The sequence below is a fragment of the Myotis nattereri genome (genome assembly GCF_964212035.1).
Source record: "Myotis nattereri genome assembly, chromosome: 18".
In the NCBI taxonomy this organism is placed as follows: Eukaryota; Metazoa; Chordata; class Mammalia; order Chiroptera; family Vespertilionidae; genus Myotis; species Myotis nattereri.
This window is the reverse complement of record NC_138093.1, coordinates 25,240,573-25,253,688: the sequence shown is the minus strand read 5'-3', so window position 1 is coordinate 25,253,688 and position 13,116 is coordinate 25,240,573. Positions and strand designations below refer to the sequence as shown.

General features: G+C 44.4%; 1 pseudogene across 1 annotated transcript; it reads left to right on the top strand.

Moving 5' to 3' along the window:
• The first annotated feature begins 285 nt into the window (after positions 1-285).
• LOC308534723 (lysine--tRNA ligase-like) lies at positions 286-11,425 on the top strand (annotated as a pseudogene). The gene is made up of 3 exons: positions 286-335; positions 7,583-7,641; positions 10,251-11,425. The product of its transcript is annotated as a lysine--tRNA ligase-like (transcript).
• The last annotated feature ends 1,691 nt before the right edge of the window (positions 11,426-13,116 follow it).

Sequence of the window (13,116 nt, the reverse complement as noted above, 5' to 3'; positions counted from 1 at the left end):
TTTTTGAGACTTCATGGAGACATGCCAACAGCAGCTGGCAGGCAGCCCCTGACTCTGGAAGCACTGTGAAAGCAAGGGCTAAGCTTTTCTGGAGGTGCACCCCGCCCTTTATACATGGAGTTCATGCCCTGCAGTGACCTGTAGTCAGTGCACATGGGTGCAAATTCCCGGCATCACTTTGGGAGATGAAACATATCACTCCCATCTCACCTGACCACATGGAGGAATCAAGAGACTCTCCTGTCTGCATGGGTGGGGCAAGGGCTCCAGGCGGGAGAGTCTGCTATGACTTCTGAAGACATGAGAACTGAGTGTCTTCAACAAAAACTTTCCAGGTAAGTTCCATTTATCGTTCCGAACTCTCCTGTCCGTTAGGGGAAAGCCCTGTATGGCATTGCTTTTGCTTCAGCAAAATGCCTCCATCGCCAGCCTTCATTCCCTTATTCTGTCTCCTGTAAGGAAGACAGATGAGTAACAGATAGGCATGTAATTAAAACCAGTGACAAAGTTCCTCTCCTGCTGGATTACAGAAATGCTGGGAGGCCTGGGAGGACCCGAGTGTCAGCCAGGCCACTGTCCTCATTTCACAGGAGAGGGAACAGGGCTCCTAAGAGTAGAAGTGACTCGTCTAAAATGCACAGCTAGTTGGTGCCAGACCTGTGTCCTTTAACCTGCTCTCGGAGGTATAATCTTCCAGACTTTCAATCATCCTGACAGCTCTCCTCTGAAGCCTGTCCAAAGCCCTTCTCAGCGAAGCTCCCGGAATGGGACGCATGACCCCAGAGGGTCTGATTTTATCTGCGTCTGAAGAGAAGATTGCTCCAGCGACCCGATTCGAAGTGTGTATTCCAGCGCCAGGCCTGCTCCAGGGTGACTTCTGACGGTGACCCTCTGGCCTATTCTGACATGCTTGAACACGGTCGCCCAGCTCCTGTGTCCTGGGCCTGCTTTGCTTCCCCAAGGGGAATGATGTCCTTATTGAGTCACAACCCGCAAATGATAAAACCTCATATGTGCAAAACATCTTCCTTTCTGCAAACACAAAGCACCTTTCTAAGACGGCCCGCCTCCTGGAGGATAGGTGGCCAAATGCCAACGTTCTGGACAGACAGATTAAAGGCCGGGGTTGAATTAACTTAGCCTGAATCACCTGTGAAGATGGGTGACGCTTATCCTGGAAGGCAGAGAGGTGACGGCAGACAGACCAAGACAGTCAAAGAGGCTTAGTCCTTGCCCTTGCAGGAGTTTGCAATTCAGCAATGTTTAAGTCAGCGGTTCTCAGCCTGTGGGTCGCGACCCCTTTGGGGGTTGAATGACCCTTTCACAGGGGTCGCCTAAGACCATCCTGCATATCAGATATTTACATGACGATTCATAACAGTAGCAACATGACAGTTATGAAGCAGCAACGAAAATAATTTTATGGTTGGGTCACAACATGAGGAACTGTATTTAAAGGGCCAGAAGGTTGAGGACCACTGGTAAGTCATCAGGGCATCTGTTTGTTTTCCAGATCTCACCAGGCTACATTCCTATAAATGGGGATTTTAGGCCTTTGAAATTCGGTCAGGATCAACTGCCGGGCCCCATGCTCCCTGAACACTTTATTTTCCCTCACTGCGTGCATCCCATGTCCTGGACTCTCTTAGCTGTCTCATACTTTGCCCTCCTTCCCACCCCGGGCTCCAGGCCAGGAGCTCCCGACCTGCAGGGCCTGCATGAAGGGACGGTCCATGCATGTCTGTGGAGTGGATGTGCGCTCCAAGGAAGCCCCCCTGCAGGCCCCCACCCCACCTCTGGGCGCCACCACTCCGCATGTGTCCCAGGAAACAGGGAAGCGCTTCCTATGTGTAGTGTACGGGTTCTGCTGAGGAGTGTGGATGCTGCTCCATCCTCAAGCTCGTGAGTCATGTTCAACTCCTTCAGAAAGCAGCCGTCTCCAACATCTAGGGCTGAGGCCTCTCCCAGTGTCTCACTGTGAGCACAGAGGGGAGCGGGGAGCAAGCAGACACTAAGCTGACTCCAAGGCCCCACCAAACTGCCCTGGAGGAAGGGCACATTCAATATTTATGGGTGATTTGACAATGACGTCCTCATTACCTCCCTAGAAACACTCCGAGGAAGGCTCCTGTCTGCTGCCGTTTCTCCTGCCTCATAATGTCTGACGCCGGACTGCTGAGCGCACAGCACTCTAAACACTGAGCTCCCTTGGGATGGTGCCCAAAGCAAGATTTGGGGAACACAAATATTTCCGTAATTCCTGGGGTGAAGCTACTGCCTGGAAGCCACTGGGGTGAAATCTCAGCAGGGGGCTTGTGATTCCCCAGCCTCTGTCCCCACCCTCCCAGCAGGGAGACAAGCAAAATGAGTGGCCGGCCCTCTGGCCTTCCTCCTCAAAGGGACTCGCGGCTGTTATTGTTGGCCCAGGCCATGACCCTGTGCTCAGGACAGCCGCAAATTCACATGTGAGAAGATCATGTCCCTCCAATAACCCTATGACTAGCTACATTCATCGAGCACTCGTTATGAGGCAAGCTCATCCCATGGGTTACCTTATTTAATATGACCCTATGAAGCCGGCACTCTCTGTCTGAGTTACAGACGAGCAGGTACATGAATTTCTCAGTGTCACATATTTTAAGTTTAGCACATTGCAGAATCGGAAATTCTAACGCAGCGCAGGCCAGGTGCCCACTGGCCATCCTGTTTCCATTTCACAATCCCACCGCTGACGGCTGGGGGCCTCGGGAGGATCAGGCCAAGGGACCAGACAGCCAAGGCAGCAGGATGGAAAAGGAGCAGAGAGTCAAGAGTTCACATGGAGAAAACCGGAAAGGCAACGTGACTGCTTCATCCAACAGAGGCACCACCTCCAACACGGTGACACAATACTGATTAAGCTTCTTCAACAAAATACGGGAGGGTGGAGGGAGGCCCCTGGATGGGGAGCACAGCCTTGGCAGGAATCTGAGATGCGCGTGCATGCACACACACACACACACACACTCACAACAGAGTTCACTGACATCAAAAACACAGATAGCCTTCTGTTCCCTTCTGTTTTCTGGGTTTCTGCAATGCATCCCAGACAGAAGAATTCAATAGACTGAAATTGTAAAACTAAAGTCAGTGGCAAGGCCCAGAGAGTGGAAGCTTTAGAAGAGGAAATCTTTGCTTTTTTCCTGGAAGTACCTCAAGAGGAAAAAAAAAGCCATTTGAAGGAAACTCGGTGCCCGTGAACAACTAGACAATATAAAACATTAGATGTGAGAAAGGACTTGGCCAACTGCAACGGGCCACACCACAGCCTACCCCTCCAACCTTAGAACTGACCGCCCCCACTGGGCCCCTTCAGCTTATAGACCCCTTTACAATGATGCCTAGAACACTTTTTTGCACATATTTAATGCCCATCTCTTCCCTTTTAGGCTGTAAGCTACCTAAGGGGTGGTTTGTACATCAATCCTTCATATGGTGACTCAAACATAGGAACTCAGTAATCATTGGCTAAATTAATCCATGACTGTTTATTGTGCCTTCCAATACCAAGCCAAAAGAACATGCTGCTTCTCTGTCTTTGAAATCTGTATGTCAGTAATCATGAACTTGAACTGATGTGAACCTAGATGCTCTTCTTTCAAGGCAGTCATAAATGAGTCCAGGCTTGGAAGTCAGGCAATGCCTGGCTTGGGTTTGATTCATGGCTCTGCCACTCACTTAACCATTACTTGATTTTTCTGCCCCATGTTCTCATTTGTAAAATTCAAAGTCTAGGAAACTCAGAGAACCATTGCAAGCTGGAGTATTATTCTCAACACAACCACCATGAGTGAATCTTTAAAAGTATATGTTAGACCATGTCATGCATCTGCTCAAATCTCGCCAATGATTTATCATTTAATTCAGAGTAAAAGTCAAGCTCCTTCCATTGGCCTACAAGACCCTACCGGATCTGGCCCCCATATACTGCTCTCCTCTGCCCAGTCATGTGGGCCTTTACTTGAACTCTTCATGTTCCACCTGCCTGAGGTCCTTTCCATTGGCTGTTCCCTCTGCATTGAGCTGTCTTCTCCAAGATACCCATGCGGCCAACCTCTTTTACTGCTTCAAGTGCCACCTTCTCAGTAAGGCCTACCACTATCTGATTTAAAATTGCAATCTGAATCACAATCCTGATTCATTATACTCTGATCTATTATTTTTCCAAAGAATGTATCCCCTTTTAACATATTCTCTCTTGTTCCCTCTGTATATGTGCATTGCCTGGGAGTTTCCTATGCTAATCTCACCAGCAAATCTTTTCCAAGAGCCCTAGTTTTTGTGTGTTTTGTATATTGATGTGCCTAGAACAGTGCCTGGCACACAGTGTGGGCACTCACTCAATAAATGAATTTTGAATGAATGAAGGTAGAGTGAAGTTAGTACATTCCTGGCACACATAAAAGTCTTGATAATTGTAGCCATCATTACCACCACCACCACCATCATCATCATCATCACTACATCATCATCTTTGGGTCAGTGGTGCCTCTCTTATAGTCTTGAGGAGAATAAAAGAGTTAAGGTGTATAATGCACCTAGCACAAGGTTGGTACGTAGTACATACTTGATATTTTCTTTTTTCTTCTTTTGTGACTTTTTATGTTATTCCCTTTTTATGGAGGACCCTTATAAAGCAAAATCAACTAGTTAGTGCACATGTAAGTGTCATACAGGATCATTTATAGAGCGCTCTAGAACTGTTGATTAATCATTACTACTATTACCAGCTGAGTATCAAAACTGAATTTATGTGACTTTGCATTCTTTTGATCATGATTCCCTGTATTAAGCAACTTTCTGCTACTTTTCTCTATAAACCATGAAGAAGGAGGGAATAGAGGAGAAGTAAAAACATACATTTTAGCTTTCATAATGCTTGGGTTTACATATATATACCAAGGGGGAAAATATCTACAGAAAAAGAAAATTACATTACCAGCTTAAAGTGGAGCATTCTCTAGAAAGTTATATAAGCATAAAAATGGTACTGAAGAATACAAAGGTAGACACTTCCATGCTAGTGGCTGGAAATAGACTATAGATGTTTCCAAGCCAGCAGAAATATGAACTTTTTGTTTTACCTTTTCTTTTCTCTCTCCTATGTCAGTGTAAAGAAAATCATTTCAAATGTTTAGCGCATGCTGGTGCACAAATCCTGCCTGTGGACAGTTAATACAAAACACAGTAATGGTTCATCTCCCCTACCTCCTGGCAATGCAGAGAACGCACAGAATTCCAAGGTCTAGATAGGACCGACCATCAGGACAAGTTCCTTCTGGCTGTCACGTCCAGTGGAGCCCTTCAGCTGGAAAAGCACCTACATCGCCCTCTTTTCCTTAAAACCCCAAGCATCATTGCTGTGTGTCTTGCTCATCCTTCCTTTCAGATAAATATTTCTTATCATTTCTTTTTCCAAGTCAAGTAATCCTGGAATGCTGCACGGAGCAGCCCTAGCAGTTGTTGATGGAATTGTCTTTACATCAGCCTGGAGGTGTGCCATTCTGTTTTTCTTGTAAAATGCTTTTACAAGAAACCATACTTTTCATGTCACATTAGAAAGTCAAATGGCTCTTTTATAAATTCTATACTTCTTTAATTGGAAATCATGTCCAGATGCCAACTCTTTTACCATGCCAATAAATATATCTTCTGCATAAAATGTGCATTATCTTAACTTCCTACTGGCCAATCCGTCCCCCAACTTAGGGGATAAATAGTCAGAGTTGGTGTACTGGTGGTGACAGCCAAGTGTGTTTTGTCTGGGGTGGTTTCCTGGAGACAAAGCTAAGGTGGAATTCACACCCAAGTTTAAATACAAAGTTCAAATGGTAAACAAATATACACATTAGTCCTGAAGGTAAGAGGCGGGGCTGCAGCTACGATTCTAAAGCCAGGAGTGGGACTTATGTGAAGCAACAAGGAACCGTGATGTGTACACAATGGACTACTACTCAGTTGTAAAAAAGAAGGAAATCTTACCTTTTGCAACAGCATGGATAGACGTGGTGAACATTATGTTTAAGTTAAAGAAACAGTCAAAGAAAGATAAGTACCATATGTGGAATCTAATGAACAAAATAAACGAATAAACAAAATAAAAATAAATCCATAGATGCTGAGTACATACTGCCCGCTGTCAGAGGGGAGGGGAGTTGGTGGCTGGGTGAAAAAGAGATGAAAGGAAAAAACCAAAAACTCATAGACACAGACAACAGTATACCACATACCAGAGGGAAGGGGAGTGAGGGGAACCAGAAGAAGGTAAAAGGGGGATAAATGGTGACAGAGGAGATTTGAGTTTGGATGGAAGACACAATACAATATACAGATGACATATTATGGAATGGTACACTTGAAACCTATTTAATTTTGTTAGCCGAAGTCACCCAAATAAATTCAATAAAAACTAAAAAAAAAAAATTTTCCTCATACCCGTCTGTACCACTGAGCCACAGTGGCCGGGCAAGAGAGTCTTAGTTTACAAGTTGTCCACAGACCCTTAGATCGGCCATCAGCTGAAAGGCACCGGGTACTAGCCAGCTTTAATTTGCAAACATCCTTTGCATATGAGTTCCTGGTCCACGTCACAGCTCAGTTCTAAAGATTGGGATCACCGCTGTATGTTCTGAAGTTATGACTGCTAATCTCTGGTGACTTCCAAAGGGATGAGTTAGGGAGGTGAGTGAATATGTGTGTTACGGCATTACAGGCTGGTGGAAGAAAAGATTAGGGGGAAAAACTAATGGAATTTTGCCTCCAAATGATTACACTGTCCCAAAAAGAGGAAGAGGAGTCACATATTCAAATCCTGGGTAAATCCTAACCTTCTAATAGACTGCTGAAGGTTAAGTGGTAGTTGTTATGACAAGAAATTCCTGATGACCTATGCGCGATGCGCAAAGGAATTCCAAGAACAAAAAGGATGATATTTGTTGTTATAAAAGTTCATGTTTCTGAATAGTGGGGGAAAGAGATCACAGGAGATGTCGCCAAATCTCCTGTGTATATTGTTTGTATAAACTTATTTCTCCTGATTGTAGATCAATGACATTTTCTTTTCCCGAAAAATTTTCCCTCATAGAAAGAAAATGGACTCCTGAGCTGCTGCAGGAGAGGTCAGTGGTTGGTTTAATCACTTCTCCAGGGGCCTGAGAGAAGAATCTCTGATAGATGGTTTTCTATAACAGAGCAAGCTTGCTGTTAACGCAGTGCCTCCCTTCCCCTCAGAGGCCCTATAGGGGGAAATCAAAAGACTCGCTTTTGCCTCCTAATCAGCACTTGTTTTTCAAAGATTATAAAGCAGCTTATTATTAGAGCTCCACAGGGTCAGGAAACTTCAAATGAAATAAGATTTGATATTGATAAACACTGTGCTCCCTTCCAGAAAGATTGTTTCGATATAAATGCAGCTGCATATTAGACCTGCATATCCACTCCTTCCCCATCACAAGTCTGTAGAATACATATGACATGGCACTCATAGGTTTTTCTTAGCCATTGGTACATGTTGCTCAAGCTATTGCTGTCCTCTATGTGTCAGGCACAGGCAGAGGCTGGATGTGGATGTGACTGAGAGCACAGATCCTGAGGCAGGCAGATGTAGGCAGATGTGAGTCTCCTCCTAACGGTGGGAACTTGGGCCACTCACATAACCTCTCTGAGATTTCATGTTTCCATTTGTAAAATGGGATCGTTTGCTTGGATTAAAGGAAACAGTGGAGATAAAGTGTTTACCACCTTACCTGGTACACAGTTACCAGACATGAAACAGCAGCTATTATCATTGTCAGTCCTACCAGGCACTGAAGAGAAGACATGGTCCCTGACCTCAGCGACCCTAAAATCCAGTGGCAAGACAAGACGTGGGCAAGCACTAGGATCACTGAAAGTGCCAGCATTGCATAATGCCTGCCACGGATTATTTAAATGAGGTAGTTGTACATCTAGCCAGAACATCTGAAAACTTTATGCAGTAACAGATGGAACAGAATCATGCTTTCATTGCTAGTTCAATATTATTTCATCTCTTACAATTATTAAAAATCCTGCCTTCTCTGGACACAGGCTGGGGTATGGCCTAGACCCCTTTCCTGATGCTTTTTCTTGATGTGTTGATATCCTTTTTTTCTAGTTAATTTCAGTTTACTGCAATGTGACTTGAGTCTACTAGAAACTACAACAGCTAAATGTCATCGGTTAGATGTTAGGCGTTATGCAAATAATTAAAATATGTTAGAGAGGTATGAGAAAAGAGTGAATTCATAAAGCAAAGATGAAATGCTCTGTCATTTCTAGCCGGGAAGCAAAGGCCAAGATAAAGTCAGAAGTATAGGAGATGTGGGGAGGGAATGCCTATGAAAGATAAAGGGCAGTGGGAACAGGAAAAGGCAGAGAGAGTCTTCAGTCTGTGATGCAGGTCTGGCAGCTTCGAAAGGAGAGGAGGAAGGAAAGAAGGTGGAAATAAGCACTTCAGACTGCAGTGAAGTCTGAGAAAGTCTCAGCCAGCCCACTGGGGTATCACAACTGGCAGAATGACCGGGCTCTATCAGCCCATCGTGCTCTGTCACTGCCTGGGAGCCTCCAGTGAGAGAGGGCTGGGGCTGAATATTGCCCTGATTCAATGTTGCGTCTGTCAGTTACCCGCACTCCTCCCAGCAGGTTCTTGAAGGGAGGTCTGAGGGGTGCACCTCCGTGGTGGCCACAGATGGTCTATAGAATGAGGCAATCAGAGAAGAACAAAGAGCTCTCAGAGACAAAAAGAGTGATTACTGAAGCTAGACATTCAACTGAAGGATTGAGAATTAAAGTTGAGAAAATCTCTCAAAATGTAGAATGAGTCAAAGAGATAGAAATACGTAAAATTTTTAAAATGAGACATTAGAAGAGCGATCCAAGAAAGCCATTACCCTATTAATCGGAATCACAGGGGAAATGAAAGAGATAAGAAAAAATATATCACGAAGAGAAGAGAAATTCCTGGAACTGAAAACTAGGTACAATGTTCAGCACAATGAATTTTAAAAATACCTTCACCTGGATACAACTACATAAAATCACCCAACACTTAAAAAAAAAATCCCCAAAGCTTTCAGAGAGATACCATAGTTCACCTGTGAAGAAAGGAGAATCACAGAATGTCATCAGACTTATAAAGAATTATGCTGGGCCCTACCCGGTTTGGCTCAGTGAATAGAGCACTGGCCTGTGAACGGAAGGGTCCCAGGTTTGATTCTGGTCAGGGGTACATGCCTGGGTTGCAGGCTTGTCCAATGTGCAGGAAGCAGCCAATCAATGATTCCATCTCATCACTGATGTTTCTACCTCTCTCTTCCTCTCTGAAATCAATAAAAAATATATATATTTTTTAAAAAGAATTATGCTGGATGCTAGACAACAAAAGGTGGAGTGGTTTAAAGACATTAAAGAAAGTGATTTTCATTCTAAAACTCTCTACCTGGTCAATAATGAGAGAAGATTAAAGCATGAAAGCATTTTTTCAAAATGTCATTTACAAGCAACTTGCCTTAGTCACTAGAGGAGGTGATCAAGCACAATTGGAATAAAAAAGAAGCCCTAGCCGGGTTGGCTCGGTGGATAGAGCATCAGCCTGCGGACTGAAGGGTCCCAGGTTCGATTCCAGTCAAGGGCATGTACCTTGGTTGCGGGCACATCCCCAGTAGGAGGTGTGCAGAAGGCAGCTGATCGATGTTTCTCTCTCATCGATGTTTCTAGCTCTCTATCCCTCTCCCTTCCTCTCTGTAAAAAATCAATAAAATATATTTTTTTAAAAAGAAAAAGGAAGACAAGAGTCAAGAAACAGTTAATTCAACCAACTCAAACAATGATGGGGATTTTCAGGATGTTATTTACAGCAGATCTAGAAAACCTCAGTCCAGGCTGGAGTAAGAGGCCACAAAGGACCAGGAGGGAAGTCTCAATGGAATTAAAGGTGTGATTAACACTGATAATAATTGAGGATATAGTAAAATGCTGAAATGCCCCCTCTTCTATCAAATAAGGGAGGTACAAAAAAAGGACTCCAGGAAAAACAAAAACTGTAAGAAAACTTCGGTGCCCTTTCAGGTCAGGCCCTCTGGAGAGATGGCTGTGGGGCAGGGGGCAGAGGTGAATGTGAACGTTGGCAAGCTGAAACTAAGCAAAACTGAGCCAAACAGAAGCACACAGCTGGCACTTCTGGCATCTGGAAGCTGAGAAGAAAGAAGCAGAGAAGAAGGCCAAGCAGGAGCTCAGTGAGAAAGAACTAAGCCAGGCCAGTGCTGCTGCCACCAGCCACACCACTAACAATGATGTGGGTGCCGAGGAGGAGAGCCTGGACCCAAACCAAAACCAATGATTTCTGCAGCCAAGCAGTCCGCCAACTAAAGGTCAATGGGGAACACCCACACCACACAAGCTCCATGTAGGTGTGTTACTAATTCGCTTCATTCAAGAATACAGCCATCTGCAGCCTGGGGACCACATGGTAGCAGGTGGGATCCATACTAAAGAGCTTTTGGGGGAAAAGTTCATCTCCTATGACTTTGGAGGAGAGGGAGTCAAGTTGCAAGTCATGGACAATTCCAGGAATTACAAATCAGAAAATAAATTTATTCATATCAATAACAAACTGCATTAGGAGACATAATTGGAGTTCAGAGGAGTCCTGGGAAAACCAAGAAGGGTGAGCTGAACATCATTCCCTATAAGGCCACACTGCTGTCTCCTTGCTTGCATATGTTACCTCATCTTCACTTTGGCCTCAAAGACAAAGAAACACAATATTGTCAGAGATACTTGGACTTGATCCTGAATGACTTAGTGAGGCAGAAATTAATCATCTGCTCTAAGATCATCACATGTATAAGTTTCTTGGATGAGTCAGGATTCCTAGAGATTGGATCTCCCATGATGAGCATCATCCTAGAGGGAGCTGTGGCCATATCTTTTATCACCTACCACATGAGCTGGACCTGAATTTATATATGAGATTTGTTCCAGAATTCCACCAGAAGATGCTCGTTCTTGGTGGCACTTGTCAGGTTTGTGAAATTGGGTGCCAGTTCCGTGATGAAGGAATTGATTTGACTCATGATCCTGAGTTCACCCCCTGTGAGCTCTACATGGTCCACACAGTCTATGAGGAGCTCATGGAAATCATGAAGATGATCTCAGAGACGATAAAGCACATTACAGGCAGTTACAAGGTCACTTACCATCCAGATGGCCCGGAAGACCACGCCTACGAGGTTGACTTCACCCCATTCTCCATAGAATCAGAAATGGACAGGAGTTTCAGAAAGCCCTGGGGAAGAAGCTGCCAGAAACTAACTTCATGGAAAAGCTCTTGACTGCTCTCCACTCAGGCCCCAGCCAGGTTCCTTAATAAGCTTGTTGGGGAGCTTCTGGAAGTGACATGCATCAATCTCACAGATAATGAACCCTTTGGCCAAATACCACTGCTCTAAAGAGGCTCTAGTAAGCACTATGAGTTGTTTGTCAGGGAGAAGGACATATGCAATGCCTACCCTAAGCTGCATCACCCTATGTAGCAGTGGCAGCTTTCTGAAGAATAGGCCAAGGCCAAGGCCACTGGTAATAATGAGGCCATGTTCATAGATGAAAACTTCTGCAGTGCCCTGGACTATACCTGGGGCATGAACATTAATGGGCCTAATCACCATGTTTCTCACAGACTCCAACAGCATCAAGGAAGTACTCCTGTTTTCTGACATTAAACCCGAAAACTAGCAGGAAAATGTAGCAACTACTGATGCGTTGGAAAGCACATAGCTGGCACCTCCTTCTAGAAAATCATTGCAAGTCACATAACTCACGCATCTTTGCACTTCTGCAAAAGATCAAGGACTGCAAGGAAATCCTTGTTTTACTTTCATAACAAGCTACTTTGTTAATATTAATAATAGGAAGGGAGAAAAGGGGAGGCCAGACACTATAAGCACAGTTATCTGGGCAGCTTCACCAGGACCCTGCAGCTTTACAGGAAGGGGTCCAACAAAGGGAAGATGGGCGCATGTACAGTGAAGTTGGAGTGACATAGGGAAGGTGCTTGTATGTCAGTCTAACCTGGGGAAAAGGTACTTGGCGAGAGGAGTGGAGCCAATGCAAGCATGCAAAAATTTGGGAATCCATAATCCCATAATCCCAACACAAAGAAGTTCTCTTTTGTTCCTCTTGCTTCACTCCTGCTTCCTTGAACCTGACAATGCTCCTTCCATAGCCAAAAGGCCCTAGAAGCCACATGGACTGCAGCTGGGGACACCAGCTAACCTAGCCTAATGCCGGGCTGGGCTGTGCAAATATAGAGTGGAAACTCTGGGCACTGGCTTTAATCTTAGCCCTGATGCGACAAAATGGGACTTCTTCCATGTTGGGATGGAGGGAGATGGGACCTTGGAGACTCTGGGGTTTAATTCCACAGAAATAAAGCTTCCCAGGATACCTCATCCTCCCATAGGGACCTTGGGAAATTGTTATTCCCGTAGCGCCCCAAGAATCCCACTTTCACCAGCAGCAGGTGGGGACACAGAGGACTCCCCATTGATAACACTTGTATAAACCGTCCATTTGACTATCACCAGAAAAGAGAGAAAAGGAATTAAGAATTCTGTTTACACTCCTTATAACCAAATAAACTGTTTGTCTCTAAAAAATAGAGAAAAGAAGAGAAGAGAAGAGAAAAGAATAATGGGTTGCAATAAGAAGCAAATCCAAATGTGATGTCAATTTAGGCAAATGACAAAGTGGAAAAAAGGAAAGTCTATTTGACTTTGATGCTGGGAACAGTCTCTTTAAAGTAGTTCAAGAAACCTCGTACTGAGCCCATAGAAAGTGAAGAGTAACCTAATGTACTACTTGGCCAAGCAGTAAACTACATTTACATTGTTATACAAATGTAGACACTATTTACTCATTTTTATATTTCACAGTCAATCCACAGACAAAGCAGGCATATAGGTGAAATTTCAGAACAAGTTGTAATTGTTAATAAATATCTAACAAGGTAAAATAACACATAGCTGACAGACAGAATGTGGGGGTGGGGTGATATGTAGA